This window comes from Ceratotherium simum, chromosome 24 (assembly GCF_057802395.1).
Source record: "Ceratotherium simum simum isolate JZ-2026a chromosome 24, ASM5780239v1, whole genome shotgun sequence".
Taxonomy (NCBI): domain Eukaryota; kingdom Metazoa; phylum Chordata; class Mammalia; order Perissodactyla; family Rhinocerotidae; genus Ceratotherium; species Ceratotherium simum.
The window spans coordinates 40,625,913-40,637,640 of record NC_141923.1 but is presented as its reverse complement, the minus strand read 5'-3'; the positions used below and the strand labels follow the sequence as shown (position 1 = coordinate 40,637,640).

General features: G+C 49.2%; 1 long non-coding RNA gene across 1 annotated transcript; it reads right to left on the bottom strand.

Moving 5' to 3' along the window:
• Nucleotides 1-5,186: 5,186 nt before the first annotated feature.
• On the bottom strand, nucleotides 5,187-10,310 carry LOC147913937 (uncharacterized). The gene is made up of 3 exons (XR_015556173.1): nucleotides 9,879-10,310; nucleotides 7,720-7,898; nucleotides 5,187-7,075 (listed from the first exon to the last, which is right to left on the bottom strand). It is a non-coding gene; the product is annotated as an uncharacterized LOC147913937 (long non-coding RNA).
• Between the last annotated feature and the right edge of the window lie 1,418 nt (nucleotides 10,311-11,728).

The window sequence follows — 11,728 nt, the reverse complement described above, 5'->3', positions numbered from 1 at the left end:
GTATGGGGAAAGGGCACAAAGTTTCCATGCTTTTCAGAGTACACTATTCTCCCTCAATCTCCATGTGTTCACCAATCTAGAAGCTCTTCTAACCCTGTCCTTTTGGGTTTTTATGGAGGCTTTATTACACAGGTGCGATTGATTACAACATTGGCCATTAATGACTGAACTCAATCTTCAGCCCCTCTCCTCTCAGTGGTACAACTGGAAGTTCCAACCTTCTAATCACATGGTGGCTCCACTGGCAACCAGCGCCCCCGTCCTCAGGTGCCATCCAAACGTGACCTTATTAACACAACAAAAGACACCTTTATCACTCTCATCGTTTTAGGAGCTCTGTGCCAGGAATGAGGTCGAAAGCCAAATATATATTTCTCATTATAAATCACAATATCACAACCACCACGTGCTTATTGCAGACCAACATTGCAACGGAGCTGCAGGCACAGCAGACCTCTCCATTTGGTCTGTATCTTCTCAGAATGTCAGGGTCCTGATAAAGTTAATTCGTATATCAGGACCCACAATGGAGGCCGCCCCAGTGGCCCAGCCCATGTCACAAATCTAAACCTAGGTCACCTTGCACTTACAGGAAACACCTCTCAAAGAAAGCTAACATACACCAGTCACAATCCTCCACCTCAGCTGTAGCTAGCTGAGGTGACCGTAGAAAATAGGACTGTCTAGCCTTTATGAGGAAACCCCGAACTCCTAGCCAATCATGTCTTGTTTCTGAGATGCGTCTTCTAATGTTCTAAAACATTCCCTCTTGCCCCAAATCCCCCAGGAAGAGAGCTCCACTGCTTGTGAGGCACTGGACTCCCCCAACCCATGGATTGTTTCTCTTGAGAAAAGGACAAACTTGTTACTACATTGTTTTAGTTTTGTCATTTGACAGACCCCCACTGTGATTCTAGGGACTTTCTGAGGCTCAAAGTTGTCTCCTGAATTCCAGGGGCTGTCAACAGGCTCTGCTGAGAATACTCTATGGACTCTGAGAATACACTATGGACTCCTGACTTTGAGTCAGGAGACATGGATATGAAACCTGACTCTGCCTTCACCCTAGGCCAGTTGTTAAGCCCTCCCAAACCCAGCTGTCTTCATTGATTAAATAGCAATAAAAATAATAATAATCACCAACTTCCTAAGACTGTGACAAGGATAAAAAAGGATAACTTGTAAACTCTTTCCTTTCAATACAAATTATAGTTATATTATATTTAGCATAACTGAGGAATGAGGTCTAAAAGCAGGGACCTTTAGCTCAGTCAGCATTTCCCCATCTTAGGAAAGGAGAAGTTCTATTCCAGTTCATTCTAGAGGAGGCGTGGAGTTCACACCTATTTCTAAGAGCAGGCCCCTATTTCTTAGCTCCATCTGTTTTATTCCCCAGATGCCTCCACTCTCATTAGCTTTCCATTTGCCAAGGAAGGGATAAGGGAAGTGGAACCAAGGAGTTTTGTGTTTTGTTTCCCACGGCAATCTGTCTCAGAGGCAAAACAAGAGAAGTCTAGAAATTCTCCTGGCCCCTCTCTGCACATCCCCAGCTGCACCCACTGGGATTTCCATCCCAAATGAAAGCCACTACACTTCAAAAGCAGCAGAGAGACTTGGGTTCTCCTGCATGTCTCCTTTATGTGAAAGAGAGAAGCAGACACCAGAGTCAGGCCGGAGCACTTCCAAACCAGTGCCTCATTTCTGAGAAAAAGCTAAGACTGATTCAGGACAGGACATGGCAGCTTTCTGTTCAGACCAGCAGGAGAGCTGGGTAGGACCAGAGAAAGAGTCTTTGTGACATGCAGGGACAAAGCAAGCTCAAGGCTCTGCTTTCTCAGCCGAGTCCTGTTAGGGGAATCAGGCCAGTCTTGTGCTTCCTGGATGACTCGGAGCCACACATTGGCTTCCACGTGACTCCAGTGCCAGCCAGACTACTGCACGGCCCTGCTAAGGAAGTCCAGAGGCCGTGGGAGTGACTGGACCCCACGTCTCAACAGGGATATTAAGGCATGCTGGAAACATCGTGTCTGGAATCTCATGTGCTTGACTGCTCAGGAATGTGTGGTTTGGGTAACTTTCTGGTTTGACTTACAGGAAGGTCTGATGGGAATAGAGCAGGAATGTTGTAACAGCTCCGGATCACCTTGGAAAAATACCATTCATTTGCCAGCCCAGCACTGCAATTCCAGGAAGCAGCTGCTAGTGAATCACCAATCTCCTTTTTCCTTGTGGCTTCAGGAAGCACGTCCAGGACCTCACCCACCTCCTCTCCAGGAGGAGAAACCACCACCAGCCACATATGGGCTCTTCTGGAAGGGACTGAAAGGGGGGATCCATGGCAGCTCCCCACACCCGGGGCTGGAGGAAAAGGAATAAGATGACAGACCTCTAGGCCCCACACTGTATCTAGGTCTTTTGGAAATATTTTCAGGCTTTTGATACAGAAAATCCATTCATGGTTTCTAATTCTCTTTTCTGGCATTCAGCACAACAACGAAACTAGATAGAAGACTCTACATTCTGAGTGGCATGGTTTGCATTTGCCTCAATGTAATATCAGTCTCTTACCTGCAGAGCCAGCCAGGGCCTGAGAAGCTCACAGAAGCTTGTCACTTGGTCCTCTGCGGGTTGCTAGTCAGCTGGAGGGGGTGTGGGAGAAGGCAGTGGGGCCACAGCTCCTGCTGTCCTCGCCCTGCCCTGGGCCCTCTGGGCCCTCTGCTCTGTGTGGAGCGTTCTTGCTCTCTGCCGTTGCATTGGCCAATCTCTGGCCTCCTCCTGAGGTTACTGCTATTGCTCAAACAGCTTTGGGCCACTGGACGTAACGTTTACGCCTCGTTTTCCCACAGCCAAATGGAGCTGGTCAGACAGTGAACACATTTGGAGAGGAGGGTTGCTCCTGGATTTTCACACCCAATTGAGAGAGCTAAATTTTTTTTTCTGTGTCTATATCTGGCTCACCTCTCTGCTGTTACATTCAAACATCAGTTTAGACCTCAGTGACCTATATTCAGACCCAATGACTTTGAAAACAAATCCATGTTCAACTGATGATTCAGGAGAACTTGAAAGACGAGCTGAGTCAATGTGAGCTGTGGTTTTTAACCCCTCCACCCATCCTATTGCAATGTGCCCACCCCTCACCTTTCTCTGAGGGTCAGTGGCCTTGGACCTCCAGGGCTTGTGTGAGTGCACAGGAGAAGCCAGAGAGAGGTGGGTAAGTCAGCCACAACCACCTCCAAGACTCTATCCTCATAGCCTTTGGAACATGAGCCGTCAGGCCTCATGGGAGGCAGGTGGCTGTGCAGCAGGCAGCGATCTGATCAGGGAAGCAGAGATGAGAGGTGCTGGACAGAGAGCCGGCTCTGGGCTCTTTTAGCACCAGCTCTAAGGAATCCAATCTAAGTGGAGGTTTTGGCCTCACCTTGTGGTCTAGAGCCCCTCAGTGGGAAGGGCTGAGTGGGAGGAGGGATTTAAAAGACACTGTGAAAACTTCTAGATGAGCCTGAGATCAGGGTGGATGAGAAAGAGAAAAACCTCCCAAGGACCAGCCCCTGGAGTTCATTTCTTTCCCTAATAAATAACGTTACCCCTACTCCTTTCCTTCTTGCTACTTTCCTGTACTCAGTACCCATTCTTTCTTTGTTGCTTTTTGGTCATTTATAGTCTAGTCCAGTGGTTCTTATCAGCTGCACCTGGAAACTTGTTAGAAATGCAAATTCTCATTCATTCCATTCAGTAGGTCCATCCCAGACCTACTGAAACTCTGGGCGGGGGGTGGCAACCTGTGTGCTAACCAGCTCTCCAGGTGAATCTAAGCATGCTCAAGTCTGAGAACCCTGCTCTAGTCTCCTCTTCCCCAGTCAGGCTGCAGGCTGCCCGAGAGTACTGACTACAGAGGGCTTAGCACAATCCTGGGCACCCAGGGGCACAGCCCTGCATGGAACCAGAAGCAGGAAGCAGCAAGAAGATCAAGGATGCAGCCTGTAAATGCTCAGGACCTGGGTTCTAGTTGGGTGACTCTGGCCAAGTCACTCACCTCTCCAATTCTGGTCCGTCCTCTGTAGTGTAGATGGGAAGAAGTGGGTCTCTGAGGCTTGAGGTAGTTCTCACAGTCTGTAAGTCTGGATCTGGCCAGGGCCTGCTTCATTATTCCACTCTTCCCTGCTGACTCCCTGCCCAACCCCCATGGCAACCCTGGGTATCTTCTTGTCCTCGGTTACTGTTTGTGTATGTGTGAGAGAGACAGAGAAATCGAATCTAGAAACGAAATAGAAACACGTGGTTGGAGAAGCCATAGCCTCCAACAGAAATGGGGCCATGCTTCGCAAGTGCTCCCTGACTGCTGGAGGAGTCCCTGCTGTCAGGAGCTGAGCTGGGAGAGACAGCGGGCTACGCTGTCAGGTGTCGGAGTAGCCATTTAAAGCAACGAGGCTTTACTCACTCACTGCGACGGTATAAGCGAGAATCTAAAACTGGAGAAGGTGCCCATCCCCTGTTGCATTTTCCCCCATGGAACTGCTCACCAGCCCAGGGTCAGGTGGATCAGCCTAGATGTGGGGGTCATCTTGCTGTTGAGGAAGCCCCTGAAAAAAAGGCCGTTTTATGGATCCTGTGGTTGGAGGGGTGGGGGAAGGGCTGGGAGTGGAAAAGTACTGGGTACTGAGAGTGGAGAAAGTGCCCTCACGGTTTCCTCCCCCACCCCCACCCCCACAAGGCGGCCTCAGCAGAGACAGGCGCCTGAAGAGGAACTCGGCTCAAGGCCTCAGACAGAGACTTAGCAATGAAGGCACTTCTGGGCAAGGAATGGTAAATATGCGAAGAGCAAGGCCAGCGAGGGGGGCTGAGTCCTTGACTGAGCTCCCTCCAGAGACTGCGGTGCCCAGGCTGCACACCAAGTCCGCCATGGGGATGGCAGTTTCCCCCCACCCAGCCTGCCGGGCAAAGCCTTTGTAATTGCCTCAAGTCTGGCCTGAAAACTCACACAATCACACATAGGTTGGTTTTTTTGTTTCTTTTAATTGAGATCACATTGGTTTACAACATTATATAAATTTCAGGTGTACATCATTATACGCCTGTGTATAAATACAGTGTACTCTGTATACACTACATCATGTTCACCACCAAAAGTCTAGTTGCCATCCGCCACTGTACACATTTGCCCCTTTAGCCCACCCCACCCCACCTTCCACTCTGGTAACCACCAACTTGTTTTCTGTATCTATGTGTTTGTTGTTTAAAAAGATACATGCACCCCTCTGTTCACTGCAGCATTATTCACAATAGCCAAGACTTGGAAGCAGCCTAAGTGCCCATCACACATAGGTTTTTAACCAGGAGCCAGACAGCTACCTCCTCCCAGGGAGACACTAAGTGGCCTCTTCTCCCACTTGGCTCTTCTGAGCCAACTCCTGTAGCTTTCAGGCAAGGATCAGGGCACCTCCCTCTGCACAGAGAGGCAGTGACTTTCTCCAGGTAGAAATCACTTTTCACCCACTTTTCTCAGCTCAAAGCTTTTGGTTCCTATCATTTTAAATCACAGGCATCTCTGGGAAATAATTGAGAGAACTCAGTGCAAACTCCCATGAAGAGTTCACATTACTGGCACATGTGAGACTATTCCTGTTAGGTGGCACTCTCCTTACCCCTTTCTGGAGATGATCAGGTATGAACTGATTTTTCTTTTCTATTTCTCACCCTCCCACCCATGATGATTCAACTGCTGGTAGAAGAGATGGGTGTAACTGAAATGGAGGTGATGCACGGGCATGCAGAGAGAAGGGAGAGCCAGCCACTGAGCTAGACCACAGCGTTTGATCATGTTGTTAGAAAAGGCTGTAGCTTTCTGACCACTAATTCCAGTGAGATGAATCCCAAAGGGACCAGAACTGTCTTCCTGAAAGATGTCCAGCATACGAAAAAAAGTTGGATATTTCAGTACAAGCCTTACTGATGCTAAAGCTGACACTGAATCACTCAGTTGTCCCAGCCTATATTATTTTCTATTATCTTTTATACTGGTATGTCCTGTCTTCCTCATTGGACTGTAAGCTTCTTGAGGGTAAAGACTATGCCTCACATGTCTGTATATCACCTAGACTACGTTGCACTCAAATTCCTGCTGTGTGAATAAGTGGACAGGATACAGAACCTCAAGCCACAAAACCAGATCTTCCAGTGTGGTCTGGAGATATCTAAGCCTTATATCTAGTATTTACTTTTACGTACAATTATGTGCTATCTTCCCAAGTGGATTGTACATATATTCATGTTTGAGGCTTCACAGTACTTGGCCCATAGTTAGCTCTCAACAAATAAATTCTTAATTAGAATTCTCAGAACAGTCTTCACCAAGAGACAGAAAGTTAACTGGAACTGGAAATTTAATCCTCTCAAACCCCATGAAGACTCATCCTCCAGGGAGTAGGATTCCAGGTGTGACCAGACAGGACTGCCCCTTCCTGGAGTCCTTCCGAGGGTGGCCATAGCAGATGGGGGCCTATTTCTGGGGAGAGTGAGCTAACAGACCCCCTTGCTTCACTTTGCCGTACTACTCAGACTTAACTGGTAAAGTTTTATGGGGTTGTGTTTAACGTGCTTGATGATTATTTTTTATTAGTTGTTCGTCACAGCCACCATTTGAAACTGGCCAGTGCGATCATCCCTAGCTCTTGACCGTGACAGTCAAGGTGGTGCTGAGAAAGGAGTGTTTGTGTCAACAAGCCAGAGCGCTGGTCTCCTACTTTTGTATAATTGAGGTGGAGAAAGAGGCACCGTCCACTCTGGGCTGGCACAACCCACGCCGCCTTCCCCACCATTCTACTCCGCCCCCCATTCATCCGCCCCAGCTGCCCTCCTGCTTCCTTGAAGGCATGTGAGCAGGCCACAGGCTTACAGCTCAGTTGGACTCAGCTTGTCCCCGTCTTCCTCTCTGGTGATTTCTGACTCTCCTGTGGCCAGCAGCCAGACTCTGGGTTTGCTCTCCCCATCAACCATGCAGAGAAACAGCCACCAGACAAATTCCAGCTCAGCATTCTTCTAAGGATCAGTGGTTCTGACTGCTCAGTAGAATTACCTGGAGGAGAGTTTAACAATACAGCTCCCTGGAACTTACCCTCAAAGATTCCGATTTAATCAGTCCAGGTGATGTTCAAACAGCTGTATTTTTTTTTGTAAACTTTACAGATGATTCTGATGCATCCCCATCCGGGAACCACCGGACAAATTCTAAGCTCTCTGAGATCAGGAACCATGTGAGTCTTCTCTTCTGTATCCCCCCATGACCAGCGCAACACCTGGCACATAGCAACCACTTGTACATACTTGAGTCAACGAGTAAATGAATGACTGAAAACAGGGTGGGGGTTGGGAGGACAGTCAACCTAGCATCTTACCTAAAAGCTAGGCAAGGGCCAGTGACATGCAGAAGGCCAAACCAGTCACAGTGGGACTGGGGACAGGAATAAAGCAGCAGGGTGGGGGTGGAGTGTGCTGTCAGGATAAAGTCCACACTTCTTTCTCTGGCTCACAAAGTCCCTTACCGGATCCTCCCCAGCTCATCACATGCTACCTGCCCCATCTCTTTACCCGCACGTCTACCCGCCTTCTTTCAGGTCTTACACCTCAGGCCTTTCTCTGGCCTGCAATGCTCACTCCCCACCCCCCATTTCCTCTAGCAAACTCCTATGCGACCATCACATCACAGCTTACAAGCATCACCTTCTCTTCCGCCAAGAGACTATCAGCTCCCTGAGGGTCGAGGTCAGTCTGCTGTGTCCAAAGTCCAGCCAGCAGGTGTTCCAGTATTTGCCCAATGAAGGGAACTCGGGCCGGGAAACGAACCGCAGACACTCAGGACTGGTGTTTGCTTGCGTTCCTGGAGAACCGGATTCCGTATTCTACAGACACAAACAAGCATGGATTTGGATCTAGAGAGGAACTGGGGTCGCGGGGTGGGAGTTGTGTTGAGAAGGAGAAAAGCAAGTGAAGGTGGGAGTTTCCGAAAAACATCAGAGAGAAGGCAGGTGTCCTGCCCAATCGCTGCTGGGGTCAAAGGCCGTGGGAGACCACCTGCTGTGGTCGCACTGGGCCAAGGCAGGCTGCCACGCTGGCTCCACGCTGAGAAAGCGGAGGCGGCGGCCCAGGCGCGACGGGGGCGGCAGGTGGGAGCGGCGGGGCGGGGCGGGGCTCGCGGGCCGGCTGCGCGGGGACAGGGTCAGGCGCACCGCGCGGGCGGGCGGCGCGGCGAGGCCGGCGCTGGAGGCAGCTGATTCGCCCGCTTGACGCGCTGATGCCTTGATTCGGTCTGACAAGTGGAGGCTGCTGTGAGAAGCGGCCTGGATTTTTGACATTCAGCAAGCTAGAAATAACCAGCTGGGCTCCTGGCGCTGTGGCCATAAATGTCTTACTCTTCCCAAGCGACGGCCTGATGGAAGGGGCTCTGCCCAGGGCAGACCTGCGCTCTGGGTGTCGAGCATGGGTTCTAGTCCAGGCTCCGCTCCTAACTTCATGATTTAGGGGAGCCACTTGAACTGACTGCAGCTCAGTTTTCCTTCTGTAAATGGGGCTGTTGATAGCTGACCCCCTTCCGTCTCTGCTAGAAAATGATTCTAAGTGGCTGCCCTGTCCCTCCTAATCCCGTGGCCTGCGCTTGATGTCTGCTGCTTCGAGAAGCCTAGCGCTCCAAATGTCCACTCTGGGAGGGACTAGAGGATGATCCTGATTGAAAAGGTGCTGATCAACCTTTTGTGAATCATGGACCCTATGAGAATCCGTTGAAATCTGGGCTGTCGCCCTAGAAACGTTTACAACCAACCAAACATTGCTTACAACTGCGGGGAGTTACTGATTTCAGCCACAGCCCCTGGGTTAACATCTCCAGTCTAGTTCAACTCCTTCTGCAGGTGAGGAGACTGGCCTGAAAGAAGCCGTCAGGGTTTTCCCCCACCTTCCAATCCTCATACACCAGGAGCACTACATTTTTCCTCCCTTCAACCACCCTCCTCACCATCCCCCACACTTGGGCACTTTCAAGAGGGAAATTGTCCTATAAATATTTATAAAAGGCGTGGGATGGCCCGTAGCAGAGAAAGTGAAAAATAATATCCCCCAGTCTGCAGAACTTCGCCTGATGCTTCTCTCCCAGCTTCCACCTCATTCTTCCCAGGAGCCTGTGGGGTGGTCGGGGGGACAAGCAGTGGGAGCTAAAGCTGCCCCCGCAAAGTGTACCCCCTCTCCCCCCATTTCAGAATCAGCACCGGAAATACTATCACATAAAACTTCCTACTCCAACATCAACCGGCAGCACCTGGTGGGGGAGGGCAGGAAGAACCAAAGGTGTTTTGCATAGTGGCTTGCTTGCCCACACTATCTGGTTACAAACGGGCTTCTTGCGCAACGGGGAAACTACTGGGAGGGACCTTTTTAATATAACTGCAAGAAACGGCTCTAACAATGGATGATTCAGGAGGCTAATAACTGGCTCTCGCTCCTACCACACTGTTTTGATACAATGACACACCCAGCGCGGGTAGGAAGGCAGTAAATAAAAACCTAACCTCTTGCTACTCAAAATGTGCGTGGGACAGTGGCCTCAACATCACCAGGAGCTTGACCGAAATGCAGGCTCTTTCCCAGACTGACTAAAAGATCTGCCTTTTAAAGAGATTTCAGAGGATCTGCATACACCATAAAGTTTGGGAAACCTAACCCAGAGTATGCTGATAATAGCCGTTAGTAGAGGCCCAGTCAGCCCTCTCTCCCACCACAACAGATGCACCAAATTCCTCCAAGCTCTGCTTGCGGGAGGTGATGGCCACACTCACCAGGAGGACCCAGTACCACAGACACCCCCTCCCTCGACCAGAGACCTCACTCACCTGTTTGCAGAGTCACCCACCTTGGGCTACTTCTTTTCTATTTTATCTTCTGGGAAAACAGAGCTCTTCTATCTGGAGATGAAAATGACAAGGGAGCACCTCCTTAACAAAATCCAATTTGGCTTTCCCTTTGGCAGTAGCTCTGATCTCAGTGCTGCGGGAATCAGTTCCAAGGTCTAACTACCAAATACTTTCGGGAAAATGGGAGTGGCCCATTTGCACAGCCTAGCACTATTTTCAGTTGCCTTTGGAAATGGAAGTGCAGAAACGATGGGAGGTGAGAGCACAGACCAGTGACTTCCAGCGTGGGACAGACAGGGGAAAGGTGGAAGAGAAGTGCAGAAAAACAGGCTTGAGTGACACCTGCTGAGACAGGGGCCTGATTTCCCAGGACGTCCCTCCCTGCCTGTTCTCTACAAATACTGGGATTTTTATGGATTAAGAAAAGAGATGCTTGGTCAGCTTAGAGAAAATTTGGTGTGGGCACTTTGCTGCTGTCCTGGCTTTTAAAGAGGTCAAAAGCAGACCAACTTCCAGGTGCCAGCTGCTCTGTTTGCTGCCTTAGAAAGACATCCTTGATCTTTTATTGTCCTGCCTTTGCTCAGAGCTGCAAGCTTTCCCTGGGGAAATGGCCTGCCTTGAAAGAGATGCTATTATAGCTGAAGATGTTTTAGCTTCGCTCCTAATCTCTGGCTCCCTGTGGAAAGTAATTGCTGCTGTGGTATGCCCTCTGCCTTTTATTCTTGCATCCTTACCTAGGTGAACAGTAGCCAAGTGGACACAGCTGCTTAAAATTCAGTAGAACTTAGATGTTTCCATGGAGAATGATTCAGACAACAGGAGAGAGAACAACAGGAGAGAAAAGCAAAAGTGCATAGTCCCAGTTTTAAGATTTTTTTTGGCACTGATTCAGCTGGTGGAACAAAGTGATTATTACTTGGAATCCTGGATTAGTGAGAGAATCAGAGAGGCACTGGGACTGCGTAGCAACCTAACATCCAGTTGAAAAGAAAAACAAAACTTCACCTCCATCACCTAGATGCAGGACAGTTGATTATAGATGCTACAAAGGGATTTATTTTTCCCAAAATGGTTGGTTAGTGGCATCCCACATCACAACAACTCAAACACCGGCTCAGCTCCAGGCAGCCTAGTTACTGTGGGCCCAGCTCTTCACAGCTCAGCTTTTTGCCAATCCATGATTTTTTTCTTTAAAGCTCAAACGTACCTCCTCCAGGAAGACTTCCTGAATGATCTCAGCTCATAAGGATCTCGTCCTTAATGCAGAGGAAAATCACTGCTCAGGAGCAGAGTCTACCATACCGTCACCTTCTTGTTTTCGTGTAACCTTAGAATTATTCTCTAATTGTTTTGTTCTTGTCTATCTACACAGATAGATCAGTAGCCTTCTATGTTCTGCATTTCCTGTTATCTCCCAAGCTCCTACCATACACAGTCTGTGCTTGACAGGTGTCAGCTGGGTTTTACCAAGACGGTAATCTGTAAGTAAGTGGCAGGTCTTTGGCTCATCTATCGGAGACCCAGGGCCTCTTAGGCAGACTGAGAAAGGGTTAGGACTATTGACTCAGGGCCATTCTTGGCTTTGTATGAATGCTTTGTTTTTAAAACAAGGGTTTTTGCCTCCAGTGCATTGAAGAGACATAATGCCACTGTCAGCGTACATTTAAGTATCTTCTTGTGTTGGATCCAACCATCAGGCCAGAGTCCCCACACACAGATTCCTTCACTTTGCCCTGTGCACTCCTCAGAGATAGGGCAGGTGGTGGGATATGTTCAAGCTGGGTCTATGCTTAATGAAAGTGAACAGGACAGTTTGGGAGTTCGTCTCT